The sequence below is a fragment of the Siniperca chuatsi genome, linkage group LG8 (genome assembly GCF_020085105.1).
Source record: "Siniperca chuatsi isolate FFG_IHB_CAS linkage group LG8, ASM2008510v1, whole genome shotgun sequence".
NCBI classification, from domain to species: Eukaryota; Metazoa; Chordata; class Actinopteri; order Centrarchiformes; family Sinipercidae; genus Siniperca; species Siniperca chuatsi.
In genome coordinates this window covers 6,627,274-6,647,608 of record NC_058049.1, presented here as the reverse complement: position 1 = coordinate 6,647,608, position 20,335 = coordinate 6,627,274, and the positions used below count along the sequence as shown (strand labels likewise).

Here is a 20,335-nt window from a genome sequence, read left to right as displayed (position 1 = left end):
GGCTAAAACCAACAATGCGTTAGTTCACCTTTTAGTACCATATGACTTCCCCACTCTGTCTGTGGCCTTCATCTGTAAGTCCTTTCATTCCTACTGAAGATGTGAATCTTCAAAAACTTCAAATGTTTTTTATTCTATTATTTTTATTCTTTTTTGTCTTTCTGCCTTTATTTGACAGCACAGTCAGTGTAGAGACAGGGACAGGAAACACTGGGAGAGAGTGGGCTATGACATGCAGCAAAGGTTGAACTGCGGATGTTGCGGTTATGTGGTATGTGCCTTAACCCTAACCCTAACCCTAACAGGGCGTCCCATAAATTCTCTTTTTTTTTTTTTTTTTTAGTTTGTAGCATATGTTACCCAAACAGAGGGAAGTGGTGTATTTGTTAGGAACTATTTTCAGTGCCTGTGTTCATGGTAATGAAGGAACATCTCACCCAACAGTGTGGCATGTTTTCAGCCATGCTAGATGTCAGTCCACGTTTTGGTCCAGACTGAAATATCTCAACAACTATTGGAAGGATTGGCATGAAATTTGGTACACATATCCATGGTGCCCAGAAGATGAATAATACTTTGGTGATCCCCTAACTTTTCCACTAGCGCTACCACCAGGTCAAAGTTTTAACTTATCCTGTGAAACTGTGTATCCAACATCTACTGGATGGACTGGCACAAAATTTGGTAAAGACAAATATCGTACTGACTTTGGTGGTCCTCTGACTTTTCCTCTAGCACCACCATGAGGTTGACGTTTGTGGTTTTTATTGAAATGTCTCAACAACTATTTGATGGATTGCTGTGAAATTAGGTACAGACATTCATGTCCCCCTTACAATTAATTGTAATATGGAGTTGACGTACTTTAGTTGAGTCGGTGCATGTGTCTACCCCTGCTGATCTGGTTGGTCTGGAGACAGGCCACCCTATATCTTTCCTATTGTTTGTTTACTATGGTTACAGTTACCCTCTGGTTCCAGGATGCTCTGCAGGTACTAGTCAACACAGCTACCCACTGGTCAATTTGGAGAAATGTACGACCTTTTCTGTGGTGCTTCCAATTAACATTTTACAAATGGAGGTATTTTCATATACTATGCATTATATAGTAAGTTTAATAATGTAACATAGATTCATAACATAAGTTTGGAAGGATGAGTTTGGGATTTTTAGTAAAAGTTTGGATATTTGCTCGTATAAAAAGAAAAAGAACAGAAGGGTGCTTTTTTAGTGAAGTTCATGTTTGCTGGCTGTTATTTACATTACCAATGAGCTGCCTGAGGCACCTTGCCGGAGTTTCTCAGACATGTCTAGCACTGAGCTTTCTGTGTGTGTTTGTGTGTGAGGACAAGGAGATGATGACTACGGAGCTATGAGGTAATGCCATTTTGCATTTTTGCCATTTTGTGTACTCTTATCACATCTTCCATTGCACTGACTGCAGAAATTCACACCATCTGTCCCGGTTGATTAGATTATGTTTGTCATTTTAACTTTGGTGCATAATTAAACTCATCCTTCATCCTCATCATTCCTCTTTAAAAAAAAAACAAAAAAAACAACAACTAGATTTTCTTGTAACCAAACTTGTTTTAGGTGGAATGTGGCTCAAAATAGTACATCATATTGCTCTCTAATTTTGGGGAACATACATGATTAAAAAGGTTAGTTTAGGATAATATACAAGCATTTATAACAATTCTATGGTAACTACACTTGGTTGCCTCCCTAATCTCATTTTAACGATATTTTCAATGCAAATCATTAAATAATGAAATTAGTGTATTGTGTGCCAGTAAATGATTAATGTCTTATGTCTGAACGATGCACATCTTGGAACAACTGCCTTAGAATTACACGCTCCATTAAAACAGTGAAGGAAAAGTGAAAAAAAGCTCCTCCTCTGGCTGAAAGTACACTACTCCGTGTATCAGAGTATTCCCAGTGCAGCTCTGCAAATATCCACCATGGCACTGAGCGGCCTGAATAATGATGATGTGATAGTATTAGGAGACCACTGCAACCCCCAATTAAATGATACAAAAGCAATAAATACATTTAGTTCTCAGAGTCCTTTCTATCAGTTCTCTGAAATTATTAGATTTATTCATCTTTGCTTTCTGATGGGAAAATACATCCCCATTTCAGGAGTTATTTTGTCTCCTAATCTGCTGAATATATATATATATATATATATATATATATAAAAATATGTGTATGTCATCGATTTTTAGGAACTGCTGGCAGAAAACAAAACAACACACAAAGCTATAGATGGGTTGTGCGAGTCTCCCTGGTTTCAACCCATTAACTCAATTTGTTACACAGCAGAGCAACGTGGATATAAATTGTGCTTCAGTGTATCCCCCCTCTTCTTTTTTTTATTTTTTTAATGGGTTTTTTTGGGCTGCCTGATGCTCATATTGAAGTCGCTCTTTTGGGCACAATGCTGCCACACACTCTTCTCCCAGTAACAGGCCTTTGAAGCTCAGCTCCAAAAACCTCTCTGCCAGTCAGGACCCTCAAATGCACCACCGGACCATTTGCCAACGTTTCAGTCTTCCATTTTCATTTTCTGTACTAGCCTTTCACATTTTCTTGTTCCTTACATCGCTCCCTAAGAGCTTTATGGTTCGCTGCTCTGCTCTTTCTCTGTACTGTGGATGAATTAAGTAGGGACTCTGATTCAGCCGTGGAGTTTTGGAGTAGATCACAGGGTTTTTGAGAATTACTGCTAAAAGTGACTACATCGGTCACACACATTGGTAATGTGTGGGTAGTAGGGCTTGCCACTATGGTTGAAATCAATCCATTATAATATTAGAATATTTTCTTATGATAATAATATGTAATGATCAACTATCTTCTGCATGCATTTTTCTTCACACAAGTGAAACAGATTTTGTAAAACTAATAACACAACATGGCCATACAGTATATTGGGGCTGCAACTAATGGCTATTTTTATTATTGATTAATCTGCTGATTGTTTCTTTGATTAATTGATTAATCATTTAGTTCACAAAATGTCAGAAAATAGTGAAAAATCCTCATTTTAATTTCCTACAGCCCAAGGTAATGTGTTCAAATTGCTTGTTTTATTTGACCATTAGTCCAAAATCCAAAGAAATCCTGTTTGTCCTGATATATGACAAAGACAAAAAAAGCTAATCATTACATTTGAGAGGCTGAAACCAGTGAATATATCACCATATTGTTCCTCTGGGGGTCGATAAATGAAAATACTTAAGCTGTAACTGGAATGTATCTTTGTATTTATTTATATCAGAAAGTTATATGCAAAGGTAGTGTATTTACCACTGTCATTGCTTTCCATCCTTTGTTGCCGAACAAATAAGGACTTTATGGTATTTTCCAGCCTGTGTCTTATTCCCATAATTGTGGCCATTCTAACTATGGGTCTGTGGGTCATGCTAACTTTGCACTCCCCACCTCTGTTGTAGAGATTTGGGAATCACAGATTCAGGCAAAATGAAGTACATGTATACTGCAGCAAGCAGTACGTAGCTTTCCAAATAAGTTAAAATTTTACATTAAATCATTTCAGACACGTGTTTCTTAGTCAGAATGAAACGCCGCCTGGATTAGCTACTGAAGCGAAAAACAAAGGTATCTACTTCAGGGGCAAGTTACTGGCTAAGCAATTATAAGAATAAAACCAAGGTTGAAATATTCTGCAATTATTTGTTTATTTACTTTTGTGAGTTGTGCAATTGCCTAAACACATAATTTGTATTAAAGGGACAGTTTACCCTATTGTGGTTGTGTTTTTTGCCGCTTTGAGCACCACAAGGCGAGTGCCATCTAGTTCCATTATATTCAAAAAAGGCATCATCTCTACGGCCGATATCTCCAAAACTCGGCAACTCACACCAAGACAATCCAATTTTGCACAATTTCGTATTTTTAATTTTTATTGCTTTTTGTTTATTTCTTTATTTATCTGTTCTACTCGTCAACTTGCTGCTATAACTTGCTGCTGTATCACCTGAATTTCCCCCACGGGGGATAAAAAAAGTTTTATCTTATCTTATCTGGCTGTATCATAGTGTTGCTGAGCTGTCATGATGCTGTCAGATAACTGACAATCATGTTGATGGAAACTCAGAGTAAAAAACAATACTGAGTCAAAGTAAAACCTTTCATGCATTTGGGTCTTCATCCATGTTTTCTGCTAAGAATTATGTTCATATACAACAATGTTGCAAAGGCAAAATAGGTTTTTGGGAAAAGTAAACAGGCATAACATTGAAGTTGAACATATCTGCAAAATGTTCACTGTTATGTGTTTAGAAATTGTGCTTAAAAATATGTTTACATTTTTATTCTTACAGTGTCCACTCATGGCAACTAAAGCAAAAGGAAAAGATTATGTTCGTAGATAAATATTGAGAATATCAACAGTAACTCAACATTGACATCCCTGTCAATGTCAAGCTGCTTGTACACTCATACACCTGTTTGACCTCCACACCATTACTTTTATCTTTACAAAATGAATGCTGCACTGCTTTTGCATTGATAATGTACTGTATGTTGTGTAGGAACTTAAAATGTAATTTGTAGGAGACATGGTTCGGGGTCCAGCACTGTAAAGTTTGCAAGTGCTTGATGACTTTTTGATCTCCCAATTCATACTTTCTTTAATTTGCTCACCTACTAGACTTTAAAGAAAGAATCCTCAATTTGTAGGGTTGTCACATTAATAAAAAAGGAAGCTCAAAACATCACAAAAAATGAAAAGGCAAATAAGACATGAAAGGACCAGCCATAAACAATACATGAACATACCTTACCAGCAAGCACTACATAGCATAGCTGCTTGTCCTTTGATTCCTCATTTAGCATTTTAAGCCCTTGCAATCTCTAGTATTCAAACATTAATGCTGAGAATGCAGGTGACAATAATAAGTCTGTGAAGGTCATGGCTACTGAAATCAAGCCTCTGACTGTCTCGTCCTCCTATGTTACAGTTAGCCTGTGATTTGCAATCCCACATCTGGCAGGGACTGTGAGGGAACATGCCAGATGTGTCATAGTGAGTATACAGATGTGCTGACAACACTGTGGTTTGACAACAGTTTAATTTCACACAGGTTCAAGTTCATTTCTGGTATATTGCTGCCTTCATACTGTGCTGTGTCACCTGTCTTATCTGGAGTACTTATCTCTCTGTTTTTCCCTTCTGAATTTCTCTCATTTCTTGTCTGTGTCCGGTCATCCTCTGTTTCATTCGGTTCAGGTTGTGTGAATGATAAACAGACAGTTGTCAATAGATATAAAACTTTAAAAGCTATGGGAACATTTTTGATTCAGTGAGTCACATTCAGTTGTAAGACCACTAGCCTGTAATATAACCTTATAACGACCTACGATGGTGTGTTAGGTTTGGAGATTCTAAGCATATCTTATTTAGACTTGCAAATGATTTCATCTGTTAATCATCTTGCGTCAGCTGATAACAAAAATCGCTATGCCATATCTACTGCAGGTGAAAAGTCTCCTCTGTAAATGGCTGTTGTCTATTCTGCAATAGTAAGATATGTAGTATCTTTAGTAAAATAAAAAGACCTATACATTCATTTTGACTTCTGCGACCCTCACATTGTAAATACAGAAAAAGTTAGGACTCCACTTAACTTCACTAACTAGGTTGCTAATAACAAGTTAGTTGTCTAATGAACCAGCTAAATAACTACTGAACTAGCTTGCTGGCAGACAAGAGGCTTGATAGACATTTGCACTTTACAATGGTCAAATATATTTTACTGACAGCAAAGGACAACAACTTAAACATACGATTTAAAAAATTTTCCATTGTGAAACGTTATTTTTCTGGCTAAAACGTGTAGGCACCTAAGAAGTCAAGTGTTGGTCAAAGCTGATCAAGTATCTTTCTGGCTTAAATGCAAGACACAGGACACAGGACTTTGAATCAAAACTTTCAAAATAAGGTTGTGATTGAGAAAAATAGTTATTTTTTAGGGATTTTTGTAGTAATACAAAGTACCCAAGTAAAAACTAAGAATGTGGTTAAGCAGTAAATAAAACTGAACTTAGCTTTAATGTCTGGGGCTTTATCTAATCCTTGTAGTGCTTCGTCCATCTGTTTGGCTATCTGGTGAAACATGCTGAGCGATGTACGCAGGGGACTCAGTACTTGTCTTTGAATACAGTTTTCCTGGATCACATGCCAAGAGAGGAAAAGTCATTAAAATTGTCCTGCATGTGTTTGTGTCAAAATAAATCTGTACTTTTGATAGTGGCAATTACAAAGTAATATTGCCTGTGACAACAGATGGCTTTGAACAACTTTATTCACTCCTCAAAACACTCAGCTGAATAAGATCAAATTTCTGTTTACAAGAGGTTAAGTTTCTGTTTTATAATAAGAATGCTGAATGGTACGAATGTTTGCTGCACACCTATCACAAACCAATCATCCATATCTTCCTGTCACAGTTATGGAGGGAATGGCCAAGGTTTGATAACCACGACACCCATTCCTTTGTTAAATACAGACAATGAGATGTCGCACAGTTTTTCAGTAGGTGCCTTCCATGTGTTTATTTCTTCACTGGCTGTTTATCAGGACAAAGGCAAGGTTTGTCATCAGGCAGTACAAAAGAACACATCACAAATACACAACAAATACACATCACAAATTGAACAAGAACATATTGTTGACGAAAATGAACATTTTGACAAGAACTCAGCAGGATCAAAGCTCCTTTTTTCTCAGTTTAATCAACCTTAATGATATCGTAAATCATTGTTTTAAAATCACTGATTCCTCTGAGAACAGGGAGAAGGAGACAATCTTTTCATCCACTAGCCTTTGACACTTGAACATCAGTAAACACAATGGAGCCTAGTTTGTTGACTTTGTATCATTAAGCAGAAAGGCATTTATATGTCTTACTCTCTTTTTATCAACTAAACCTAAAACTAAGAAATGAAAAACTAACAGGCACCCTGGTGGCATGGGGTGTAAGGTACCAACCATTAACCGCAATGCCCCCGGTTCACGTCTGTCCAAGGTCTGGCAAATCACTCCCCGTCTCTCTCCCCCTGAATGCCTGTTATCTCTTTACTGTAAATAAGTCATAAGTGCGCATGCGCCAATGTGCATGCTGCCTGTTGCTGTAGCTCCGTCTCGTGGTCTTATAAAGAGTTTCTCCTTGGGGATCAATAAAGTATTTCTGATTCTGATTCGGACTGTTGGCTGTCAAATAATGGCATAAAATATTCCCCAAAACAAACAAACAAACAAACAAAACAAAAACAAACATTAAACTTACTAAAAGCTACAACTAAAAATTCTATTAAAACTGAATCAATCCCAGTTTGCTACCTATTGTCATATTTATTTACTGCCAATTATTTGAATGTAATGAAAATTATGCCTTATAATACTGCAGCAATTAATCAATTAATATATTATTTAATCAACAGAAAAATTACAACAATTTTTATAATCAATTAATCGTTAAGTAAGTAAATCATCAATAAGTTAGAATTAAATATGTTTGGGATTTGAACTAATATTTTCCTCACTAAAGGATTAATCAGCTGTTCTCAAAAATATTCAACAGCTTAATTGTTAATTAAAAGAAATCATTAGTTGAAGACCAAGTGCACCATGTCTTGCCCTAAAAATCCCAACAAAGGAAGGTAGTGTCCATATAGTGTCCATATCATGTCCATAGCTTTTCCTTTTGATAGATGTATAAATCACAGTTACCCAAGACTACACCCACCAACACCGTCCTCCCAAGATGAACAAAAGTCAGTTGTTTCCTCAAAATGACATATGTTAACATTTAAGTGACAAAGCACTCTAGCGGCTATAGTAATTATGATGGGAGCGGAGGAGGAAGTCAGGTGACCTTTATGAAGGTGATATGATTATAGAGCCATGAAGTCTACATAGGGAGGAGGTCATGGTGGGTGGATGGATGGGACAACAAAACACTGGAGTGTAACATGGGATACCACTGTTTGCTTCATACCAACAAACAACGTCTTTTTTTTTTTTTTTTAAGCATGACCATGATCGTTCCCTAACCTTAACCATGTGTTTAGTATTATAACCATGATGACAAAGGTCCCCTAACCTTAACAAAGTACTTATTTTAACCCAAATCATGGTCTTTCCCTAAACCTAACCAAACTTTAAAGCGGCTAAAATCATTATTTTTTATAACAACAATGTATTATGTGCAATGTACAGTGCTTGTAATGATGAACCTCTAGAGAATTATCACTTGATTCTGCAGCTCCCTTCAGGTTTACAGAGCTTTATAGTGAGTTTCAGCTCATTGTTTATCTGTCCGGCCTGCAAATTTACTGTTTTGGTTCTCATAGCGTTGTTTTTCGTTCACAGCAGGCAGATGTTTTCATTGAAAAGTTTTAAAAACACACTGTACACTACCTGCTCAACACCAGACAGCAGACAGACACAGTTAGCGACCAGCTAGCCAACATAGAGGAGCATTTAGCAGCTAAAGAGTTGGTAGAGACCAAAAACAGAGCTAAAAGAGAGTGAATATTGGACCTTCATTCATCAGGTGGACACAAACATGACTCCAAATGAATAATATTGTTGCTCCGTAACTGCTGGATGTGTAAATAAGCAACTGTTTAAGTTCGCCATATCAACTTAAAAGGGGATCATACCAGTATGTAAACTTGTTTCTGCTGCCCCTAAATGTACAAAAAAACCCAGTTACAACATGTTGAACCACAGCGTTGTCGCATCATAAAACCTACAGTGTTGTAACGTTTTTTTGAAGGAACTGACAGATGATGACTTCCTGCTGATAGGGGCGTCTGATCAGAAAATGCTTCTTTGTGTTGTTCTAGACGGCAACGCAACATATTTTGTTGTTTAATTTGGAGGACTTGTTGACCTGTCAGTGATTCTGCTAAATAATGACGGGTCTGAAAACTCAATTTACTGCTCAGTAAAGAGCACACTACTGAGTGTTTAGGGAAATTGTGAATGTTAATGAAGGAGTGATGTTGGACAGTGCATGTAGTAGAAAAACTTGTCTCTTATATAAAAACCTTTCTGTTATATCAAAAAGATAATGACATGATCAGTTACTATGACTAATGTTAACTTAGCACTTTTCTCAGAAGTGACTTCAGACTTTTGTACCTCCCCTCTGCCCTATAAGCAGGTTAGTAACCTTGAGCCTTACAGCATCATTATGACCAAACTGCACTCTCATCTCGTCAAGATGCAAAAATCTCATTTGCATGGCACATCTCTGGGAGAAGAATTCCACACGGCAATATTGCATTGCAGGACTAAATGGATTTCCAAGTGCCTTCCCACATATTACCACATCTTTATGTGTTTTATGTAGACGGCAATATTGCTGCGGTGGAAAGGGTTGTGTAGCACTGAGTTATCTATAGACACTTCAATCCGTTTACTGGTAATGAAGTCGCCTGTGGTTGAGTAATTTATTGGTGTGTTTCTCACTATACTAATGGTGTTTTGCCTCGTTAAGCCTCATAGTGTAGGCAGATATTTTGCCTTATGGGTTAGCTGTACAGGTTTCACTTTGGCTTCAGGTAATAATTTGCTCCTTCCCGTAGATTTGACATATCAGCTTCCGTTACGTATGGTTATGGAGCACATAATTTGTTTTATAATTCATGTTTATTTTATCTGCACATCAACAATAACTTACCACAACAATATGCAAGCCCATCGTAGCCTCGTATCATTATCATTGTGGCAGCATTCATATATCAGTATTACATAGTACTCCAAACACAAGAAGTAGGGGGAGTTGATAGTGTAAAAATTCATTACCCTGACAGTCTTTTTCTTCATCTGTAAACAATACCTTTAACCAAGTTCTCTGTAAGGAGTGTGAGCCATTAAATCATGAAGCAGCTCTACAGAGGTCATTACTTTTAATGGCCTACATTGATGAATGATGGTGTTGGGGCAGGTTGATGAGGTCAGGTAAGGATCTGACTATGAAAATACCCCTATTGTCCTCACAGGGAACAAGTTGTGTTGAACCTTCAACAGTGTATTTTTAGCTGTTTTTTGTTATCAGAAGTAAAGTTGGTGTCATCATACACACTAATGACCACAGTTTACTTTCTGCAGAAACAAGTCCTGGCATGATTGTAGGATATAAAGGTTACAGTTGCTGGGAAAACAAAGTGCTGCACTGGCTTTACGCTCTGAAGTGTGTACATGCTTGCTGGCCAAATTAATTTAATACTCTTTACATTATTCTAAAATATTACACAGTTTGTTTTGTTGCCTTGACGATCTTCAGTTTTATAATCGAATGGCTTCCAAATCTTTGCGTTCCCTCAGCCTCCGTTATCGCTCTTTCCCCACAGCCATTGTTGTTATTGCTGTTCTCAATTTTTTCACCACTACTCGTGTTTTCCCTTGGTTACCATTAACACTTTAATCTACACAAACCCCACTGTGTTTCTAAAAAAAAAAAAAAAAAAAGCATTCAACTCACAGGCTCAGTATCTATACACAAATTCCTATACTGCATAGTGATACAGTACATTCAATCAGGTTTCTGTTTGTGTTACTTCAGGGGTCAGTGAGATTGAGATGTGTAAAGATGTTTTCTGTATAACATTTCCTGTAGTTTAATTTAGCAGAGAATGATTTAGTGCAAAATCCACATGATCAATGAATGTAATTATTTCTTAACAATTGTTTGTTATAGCCTGTGCCCCATCATGGAACAATCAGATCAATAGGAAAAGAAATATGAGGATGAGAGCCATCATATGCCACTTCTAAACTTAAAAGTTGATTCATTGTTCATTTCTTAAAGGCCTATTGACTAAAAAGGCATCATATTTTTTTTGACATCATTCTGAGTTGCTCTGTAGATGGCATGAAATCGTCATCAATTATCTCATCACTGATGGCCTTGAAATTACAGATATGGCTAGGTAGCTGTTAGGGATGTTGAAACGTTGTGTACGTGCACAAGCCTTTCATCAGCCCTTTTCTCTCACACAATTAACCACAAATGGTTAATGAGATGTCCACTCTGAATGTTAAGTATATTAATTTAGCTTGATTGAACAAATGCATGTAGAGGATAAACAATCAAACTGCAAAGCTACAAAGAGAAACTGTTGCTGAGGTTATGGCCAGACAGGCTACATTGCTAGTCTCATGTGAGGAATAGGACGGACAGAATGAGTTGAGTGGCAGCATGTCATAGCACTGACAGCCCAGACAGCCAAACCATTATGTAAATTTATAGGTAGTGATATATCAGATATCAAAATGAACACTCGGAAGCAAATTGCTGTGAATTGGCAAAGGAAATGTGCCACATGTGGGCCAGGAAACAGTGGATGAGAGTCATCAGTGATGCTGTTTCACAGAGGAAACATAGACCTTTTGAAATTGTTGAATTAATCGTCAATTAATCAGTCAGTCAGAACAGAAAAATGAATTTTGATAATCAATAGATTTTTTTAAATGATTCATTAAGCAGAAATTCCTAACATGTGTTGGTTCCAGTTGCTCAAATTGGTTTTATAACTCTGTAAACTTCAGACTTTTTTTTTAGATTTGGTCTCTTGGTCACACTTTCCAAGCCATTCGAGAATGTCACCTTGTGTTTTTTTCACCATATTTTGCCATCTTGTAGACAAAACAATGGATAGATTAATTGAAAAATCAAACAACAGATCAATTAATGGAAATAAGGGCTTGGCCATATTCATAAAACCAAATATCACAATATTTTTGTCCAAATACCTTCCGTACATGCATCTATTGTTCATTTCACTTTCAGGTAGACATCAGAAGTTCCAAAACTTTATCACTTTACTGTTATGCAGCCTTTCAAGACCTAAGAAAATTCAACATTTTAGTTATATCGTGATAATACTTAAACACCAGACAGCAGCCTATAATATGACTTAGGCAAGCTCATACTCTACCAACTTGCCTAATATGACTTACTTACTAACTAATGTATTTACAGTGCTTCCTAAACATTTTGTTCCTTAGACTTATCATTTTCAGTCTGTAACAAGTTCAAACTACACAACATTATTGGTGCACTGTGATGTCAACATTGAAAATAAAACTGCCTTTTACCATGTCCAAAAATTGACTTTATGGCTTGGCTGCCAGGGCCTGGTGAACTTAAAAATAACTGCCAAGAAAAAAATGGATCAACCAAAACAATTAACATAAACTTTTCATGGGACTATGTCTAAGATTAGACACTGTGGCTTTGGCAGTGCAAGAGTAACAGCCAGACAATTTATGAGCCTGTTTGACACATCTGTTGTTCTGCCTTGATATAATTGCTCGTGGTCAGAAATGGTCCCCAATATTCAGCAGGAACAAAAGGCGAAGTACAGAAACTATGTATCACCATGGCATTAAAATGTTATTGTCTCTTAGCTACTGAGCACGGTGTGTGACCCTTATTGATTTATCTACCAGAGGCAAATTTCCCAGCATTTGGTAGAGTGCTTCTTTCAGAATCTGCATTAACAAGCCTATTTGTCAAGTTATTTAGAGAAGATTGCACAAATTACACTTGGGAAAATTATTTCTTTTGTTATTGAAAGCCATCTACTTAGTCAAATATAGAGGGCAGAGGTGACAGGCTTATGCAATATTATGTTAAGCTATTCTGGGATACTCAATCAGGGTGTAATAGGTTCTTTTTAAATAGCTTAATCCACATTAGACCTTAACCAGAATATGGTCGATAGCAAGACTTCTCTGTGCATGCAAAATGTAACAAACAAGACAGTAGTAAAGACATTTTAACAGGACAAATGACTGCTGATGGATGTATTGGCCGCTGATTGGACTTAACCCATGACTTTCTAATTACAGCACAGTATTGTTAAACCACAAGGGCACCTCTTCTCTGCGCCACCAGGGAAATCAAATTGAGAGATTTTCGTTCTGGAGTTTGGTACCGGGATGTTTAGCATTTTTTTTGTCCTTGGCCTTCACTTTGTCTCCGTACTTTCTGCTATATCTCATCCTGCTTACTGAGATGTTTCAATGCTTCCAGTTTTGGGTATCGCATGCCCTCTGAAGCACAGTAGGCAGAGTGATACTCTAACACTGCCAGGATTAAGGGTTTTATTACATGTGTAGCTCAAAAGATAGAGCATCGACCTGACACTGCCAAGGTTAGGGGCTTGCTGTTGTTGTGTGACAACCCATCATAATCATGATGCTGTATAGATGTTTGGATTGAATTTTCAGTACTGGGAAGCCTAATCTTACAATCGCATGTTTTCCAAATCTATATATAATGCAGATATGCACACAGCTGCCAGGTTGCTATGGCGACAGGTTAACCACGGTGTACAGTAGTGAAAGTAGTAAAAAATGCTGCAGCCATCTGTTCTAAAAACAAACCATACCATCCTTCTTCCCCCTCCCCCAAACCCACCTCAACCCCTGGCTCAAACAATTATCACAACTACGGATACTTATAACAATATGAACAAATGTTGCTATAAGGGGGGCAGCTGTGGCTTAGAGGTAGAGCAGGTTATCCACTAATCAGAAGGTCAGCAGTTCAATCCCGGCTTCCCCCAACCAACATGTCACAGTGTCCTTGGGCAAGATACTGAAGACACAAAGATTGTATTATATAGAGCTTCAGAATGGTTGCAACATACTGCAGGACCACAGTGTATGAAAAAAATGCTCATCTGCTTTTACAGTGCCAACACAAAAAGATGAGAAAAAAAAGTTTCCTTAAGCTTGGGTTAACGTTAGTGAAGCATGAATGTGCGTGCAAAATGCAGCTTTAAGTTTTATGTTCAAAATTGATCTAACAACCCATTTAAGTGAGTAAAATGGCCTATTTTCTGCTTTGTACAGTATGTGTCCTTTGTGAGGAAGGAAGCTGGAGATGGACTCGTTAATTTAGCAGTGCTTAACTAGCTTAATTAGCTTTAGAAATAAAATATCCGTGGTGTTCTAGTTGTCCAGTTAATTTAACGGAAACAAGTACAGAATCGCTGCCAATTCACAATGCTCACCTGTTGCCAACATTAGAACTGCAGCATTCCGTGCTATATTGTATATTTGTTGGCTTGTTTACCAACCTCAGTTGGAGCTAAATTAAGTCCTGGATGAAATGTGTGCAGCATCCAAATATCCTTTTGTCATTGTCACTTGGAATAAGTTGCTTGAAATGTTTAGGCTTGAACAGAGACAGATTTCTCCTGTTCCTTGCACTTTCAAGCATCCGGGAGGCTTGCAATTGGCCATTCTCTTAAGGCTAACTAGGTATTTAATGAGCAGTCAATCACACATTAAAGGCGACACCCAGGTAGGAGTAGTTTTCCACACATTGAAACTTTCTCCCTTTGGGCTCGAAACAATTTGTAACAGTTTAGAACAGAGAAGTGGAACCGGGAAATAGAGATTTATAAAAGAAAACAAAGTGCTTAGAGATTACATTTCTAAAAGTTGACTGACAACCATCTATTTAGATACAGATTCAGTTTTTTTTTTAATATATAGATTTTTAATCGCAGCTGAATTAAATTCACAGTTTACTTCTTTTTGAGTTAGAACTGAAACAATTTGATTAATTGATTAGTCGATCAACAGAAAATTAATTGGCTAAAATCTTTATAATTGATTCATTGTTTCAGTCCTTTTTAAAGTAAAAATGGCAAACATTCGCTGGTTTTAGCTTCTCAAATGTGTAGATTTGCCGCTTTTTCTTTCACATATGATTGTAAACTGAATATCTTTGGGTTCTGGACTGCTGGTTCAACAAAACAAGCAATTTCAGGACGTCAATTAGGATACAGGGCATTTTCACATTTTCTAGAAAAAACAATTGATTATTTGTGAAAATAATTAGCAGATGAATAGATAATGAAAATATTTGTTAGTTACGCCCTAGTTTGAGTAATGTTTGCTAAAATCTACAGCCTATCTTGAACATTACTGAGCCTCTTAAAAAGACTAAACTATGTGTTTGTGTCTTTTCATGGTAATGGTAAATGGACTGTACTTATATAGAGCCTTTCTAGTCTTTCTGACTACTCAAAGCGCTTTAACTACATATCACATTCACCCCATTCACACACAGATGGCAGGTGCCAACTGCTCATCAGTTGAAGAAACTATATTTGTGTCTCTCTCTACATGGCACATTTCTCACTCAGGAAAGCTATTGATTGATATTACTCGATCCTCAGTGCTTTGATGTTGCAGCACATGGTGTCCTGCAGGACATATTTGTCTCCTCCACACAAAGACGTCCTCATCAGCTCCACTATGTTAAGAGATTATCTTCCAGCAGGTTTCACTTTTCATCCTATCACACAGACACATTGCTTCCTGTGTGAAGCAACATGTGGAACTTTGGTTCAAAAATGAAATGTATGACATTCAGAGGTTGCTTTTGCTTCACAGTGCTTCACCTTTATACTAATTGTATCGTCAGTTTTAGCAAACAGTAATTAAAATAAATAAATACAAAAGGAATATCCCAAATAGATTGTTCATGGCAAAAGTCGTTAAATTACAAGACATCTTAATTAGAATCACTGACAAACTGCAAATTAAAAAGGAACCAAGGAAAAATCTTGAAGCAGTGACCACAAAATTTCTGTCTAAAGTTCTTGTTTAGTGACCCAAATTCATGTGGGAGAAACTTTGTAACTGTTGAGTTAAAAAAAAAAACTTTGAAAAACAATTTTGTCATACAAACAAAATCTGATTTATGAAAATAAGTGCACTTTTCAACTCAGTTTAAGCACACAGTAACCACTGAGTAAACTACTATATAATCTCAATTTAGATTCTGCTGGGCTTTAAGCTTGGATTTATTGTTTTGTCTTTCAGTGAATCAAAGGTGAGTGTGATCATGGAATCTTCTCAGTGGCCCTCAGTGGTTTTTGATGGTGCTGTTGTCAGCCCCGGTTGTTTTATGCCAGGATCTAGATTGGGTTTTGTTGGCGAGCCTTGATTACAACTACAGCACTGCTCATTTCACAAATGAACAGCTCAGCAGACACCACACCCTGTTGTATCATCAATGACACACTAAAACTGCTCCCATTGCCAGAAGGTCCCACTGTTGTGGAACAGAACCAGCTGGTCTTTAAATTGTCTGTGCATTAGTGTGATGTTGAATTGTAGACTGTATCTGAGACGAAATGTGAAGGATAGGAAGAAATATGCCCTTTTCTTGTTTTACCTGATATAACTGTGGTGTTGCTCAATATTTCAACTTAGCAGCAGGCTGATTTTTTGAGGCCATTCTCATCCAGAGAGTTCAACATGTTGCCTCAGGAGTCAGTACAATAGCTGTTGGACATGTCACCTGCTGCCTGTGTTTATTTGCTTCAGTCTAAATGGTATGAACAGCCTGTTATGAGCTCCCTCATCTAATCCACTGCTGGAGTTATTTATACTGCTGTATTGTCACTGTGGATCCAGTCTCACTAGGAGTCTGAGCACCAAAAGAGTTGTCATTGTCATGTGTCATTGTCAGACCGGCTCTACATGCTGCGCCTCGGTACATTTCTCACCAGCAGAAATGCCTTATCTTTCTCTTTCACATTTGGTCGGAGTGAGTATAATGCTGTGTTTTAAAAACAACATAAAGACAAATCTGATGTGGATTTGACCTTTCAACCCAGCCCCAAGGGGCAACACAAAGCAAAAGATAGTGAGAGCCATTTGGAGCTGGGCAGCGCTGCAGTTTATAAGCAGGCAAGTTTAGACTCAGATATGGTGTCTGGGAAATACAACTCTCCATTTGTTCCATTAGTCTCCTCCCCTGGCACATCCTATTCCTTCAGGGAATTAGCCTGTCGATAAGAAAGCATCAAACCCGCAGCAAAGGATGGAATCCATTTAACCAGCCTTTTGTTTCCGACATTTCTTCAGTTGCCATCTGGAAAATGCCATGGCAACCTTATCACAAAAGTCACACGCTGTAGTGTCGACAGTCGGCATCTGACAGATAGAAGAGTGTTGGAAATAATGTGACATGTCAGTTCATATATGGTCCAATCAAGCTCTTGCCATTTCACTGAGTTGGCCCTAACAAGCTATGGGTGCTAATGCAGTCAGCAGTGCAGGGATGATTGTTGATGTGTTGGTTTATACATTTTGTACCCTTTTATTTGCACAGTAACTTTGTGTTGCACACATAAAGTCAAAACATTGTTATTATGATTGGTGTTATGATTATGATGAGTAGTAATAATAGTAGTAGTTGTCAGCATTGACATAGCAGAGATGGTGGCGGTAAAGGTTGTGAAAATATGATGGTGGTGGTAGTAGTAGTACAAGTAGTAGAGGTAAAGCTGTAGTATTTGCAGGCATAATAATAGCACTAGTAGCAGTAACAGCAGGGGGTACAGTAGCAATGATACTGAAGTATGAAAGTCAATTTTTAAATTTGGATACAATAGTTTGACAAAAAAAAAGTCTTAACTCCTACTCTGCTCATCGGAGCAAGACCTTGTAGATGTGGTTGAATACTCTGGGGAAAAAAGCTAGTAAGTGGTCCTTGAGTTAAGATATTTGCAGGCATAATAATAGGACAAGTAGTAGTAGCAATAGAAAATGTGGTAGTGACGATACACAATATATGTAGTTTAAGCAACATTGAAGTATTAGTATCAGTAGATACTTGATAATTTTATACTGTCTGGCTTGTGTTTCTGTGTTCAGTATAGTATTGTAGAAGTAGCAGTTTTTGTTGTTGTGCTGCTTAGAATAGCTGTAGTGCTACTAATAGCAGTGTTAGTAGTAGTTGTAGTTACTCAGAATTGTATGCTGTCTGGCTTGTGTTTGTGTTTTCTGTTGTATGTATGTATGTGCATGCATGTACATTTGAGCGGTGCAGTAATGTATGTTCTTTTGGCATTTCTCAGGTATTTTGAGGAAACTGAAGCACCACACAGCCCATGATATCTCTATTTCAAACAAGTAGCTCTTGAAGACAGCACCCCCTTTATTTTTTAAAGTGAGTCCTCCTTTCAGCGATTGCAGTATGCCACGGTGCAGCAGACAAGCAATTAGTCCACAAAGGCCAGACAATTACAGAGACTGCAGCAACACTTCAAAGAGACCAGGGCATAAATCCTTAAGGGCACCGTATGCATCCCCTCACACATCTTCGCTGGCCGGCAGTTTGTTATTTTGTCTGCAGCTTGTGCACAGAATCAGCTGGAATGTGTCAGTCTGAGTCTCCAATGAGCCTTAGGCGAGATAAAGCGGCAGAATCGTCCTGCTAACAGAGAGAGAGAGACCTGTCAGTAATTTTGGAGGAAGGCAGCCTCCTCTGTGCAGTTAGCATTTGCTTTTCTGCTACGGTGCTGCTGTGAATACTTAGCCTGTGCCAGGTCTGACCTCCTCTGATTTTGCACTCTGAATACACATTTGCATCTGAATCAGCTGACTCTACCTCACACAACATTTTGTCTGATGGAAATGAAGTCCGTGTTGAAATCGGCTCTATTATCTGTAAAGTTGGCTGGATGCCTTAATGCTAAAATGGGCTGTCTTATGACTGGAAGGTCACTGACTCAATCATATAGTCGCTTATTACCAGCCAGTTGTCCCAGGGTTATGTAAATGTAATGCGAAGAAAAGGAAAATGGGAAGGCAACAGGAAAAAAGCATGATTTTAGTTTGCCTGTGATTACTGTAAAAACCTTTAGTGACCTCTTACATGAAAACAAAAGTGCTTGGTGGTGTTTGTTGTTTACTTTGAGTAAAAATTTTGAGACCCAGATGAACTGCCAATGATGAGAAGCTGCTGTGCTCAGCTTCTTGCCAATTGCTTGATTACACAGTTGTTGATTGAAGGAAAAATACTATCAGATTAAATTACAATGATTTGTTAAGATTGCAGTCTCTGATACATTTTCAAGTATGTGAGGTGAATTATGTGGAATAAATATGGCGGCTGGCTCAGTATTTTTAAACTGACAGGAATGTCACCAAGAAATATCTTGTAATCGTAAAAGATTTCACCGTTAGAAAAATAAGAGATTCATACTGTACAAGCAGTGTTTCAAACTCTTTGTATTATACAGTTTACTCATAGAAATGATCAGTTTCAGTGTAACTGTTTTTGGTTTCAGAGCTTTTTCCTGGTTAGTTACGGTAACACTACAGATTTTTATATCTGTCACTGTGGAAAATATGCTTAGATTTGTACTAAATTCTTAGCAGATAACAACAGTATTCAGAGCCAAGAAATAATGTAGAAATTTAATCATATGGTAGGACATCCATGCCAGAGGCCTTGTTTTAAAAACACTTTATTAATTCCATTAAGTTTAACATACAATGTAATGAAATAGTTACAAGATTTGTCTCTACATAATCCTGATCCTGAGTTCTGTCAGCACCATCCTGTATCCCACCCACGTGCAGCTCGGTTTGTACCATAATTTTGATTTCTTATTTCTTTTTTCTTATTTCTTTTTTTTCCCCATTTGTATCACAGAACCACAAATTTTCCAGAACATTCACTGTCCTATTTTCCTGCATTGATGCACATAAATTCCCCAGAAAAACAGCAGTTTTTTCACATTTGCTCCACAGATCGGTACTTTGACTGCTACTTCTTATCGCAAGCCAAAATTGTGTAGTGTAGCAGAATTTGAATTTTGAAAATATTGAATTTTGCTGTTTTATTACAACAATGTTGACTAATGCTTCCCTGCCATTGGTTTGCACTGCTAAGTCCAACCTTTTTTTAAAAAAAATAGGATTAGTTGGGAATAGTTGAAAGGGCTAAACCATGTCTTAATCGTTGTCATATGTGGTCATATGGCCTCTTACATGGCTCTTGCATTTGCTCAGATTTCCAGCTACATTGAGGTAACGGTCTGTCACATTACTGTTGCTCAGCTGTAATGTCTTACTATGGATGGTCTATGCTAGGTTCACCACAGAGTAATAATAGTTTGAATAGAGAAAGAAGCATTGCAGTGAGTGGAGGGCAGTAACACAGTGCTATTATATTGCAAAAAATACAGAAAGAGGAGTAGTCTTGCCACACTGGTCTCCCCCTAAATCAGGGAGAAAGTGGTTGCTTCCAGTTTTAAACACATAAAGATGTTGAAAATGAACATTTAAACACACTTTTAACTTCTTAAGATGACAGATTTTAGGAAAGGAATTGTATAGATGTAAAAAATCATGCATGATAACATGCACAAGTAATACATGACTTTGGCAACCTGGCTATTTTCTGTCTGTATAGCATGTCCGGTGTTTGCTATGACCGTTACGTCACGGCCACACAATGCTACA

The 20,335-nt window shown here is 37.6% G+C and overlaps 1 long non-coding RNA gene across 4 annotated transcripts in view; it reads left to right on the top strand.

The window, feature by feature from the left end:
* Positions 1-20,335, top strand: part of LOC122880732 — a 157,229-nt gene that overhangs the window by 51,547 nt on the left and 85,347 nt on the right. The gene's annotated exons all lie outside the window — the stretch shown is intronic.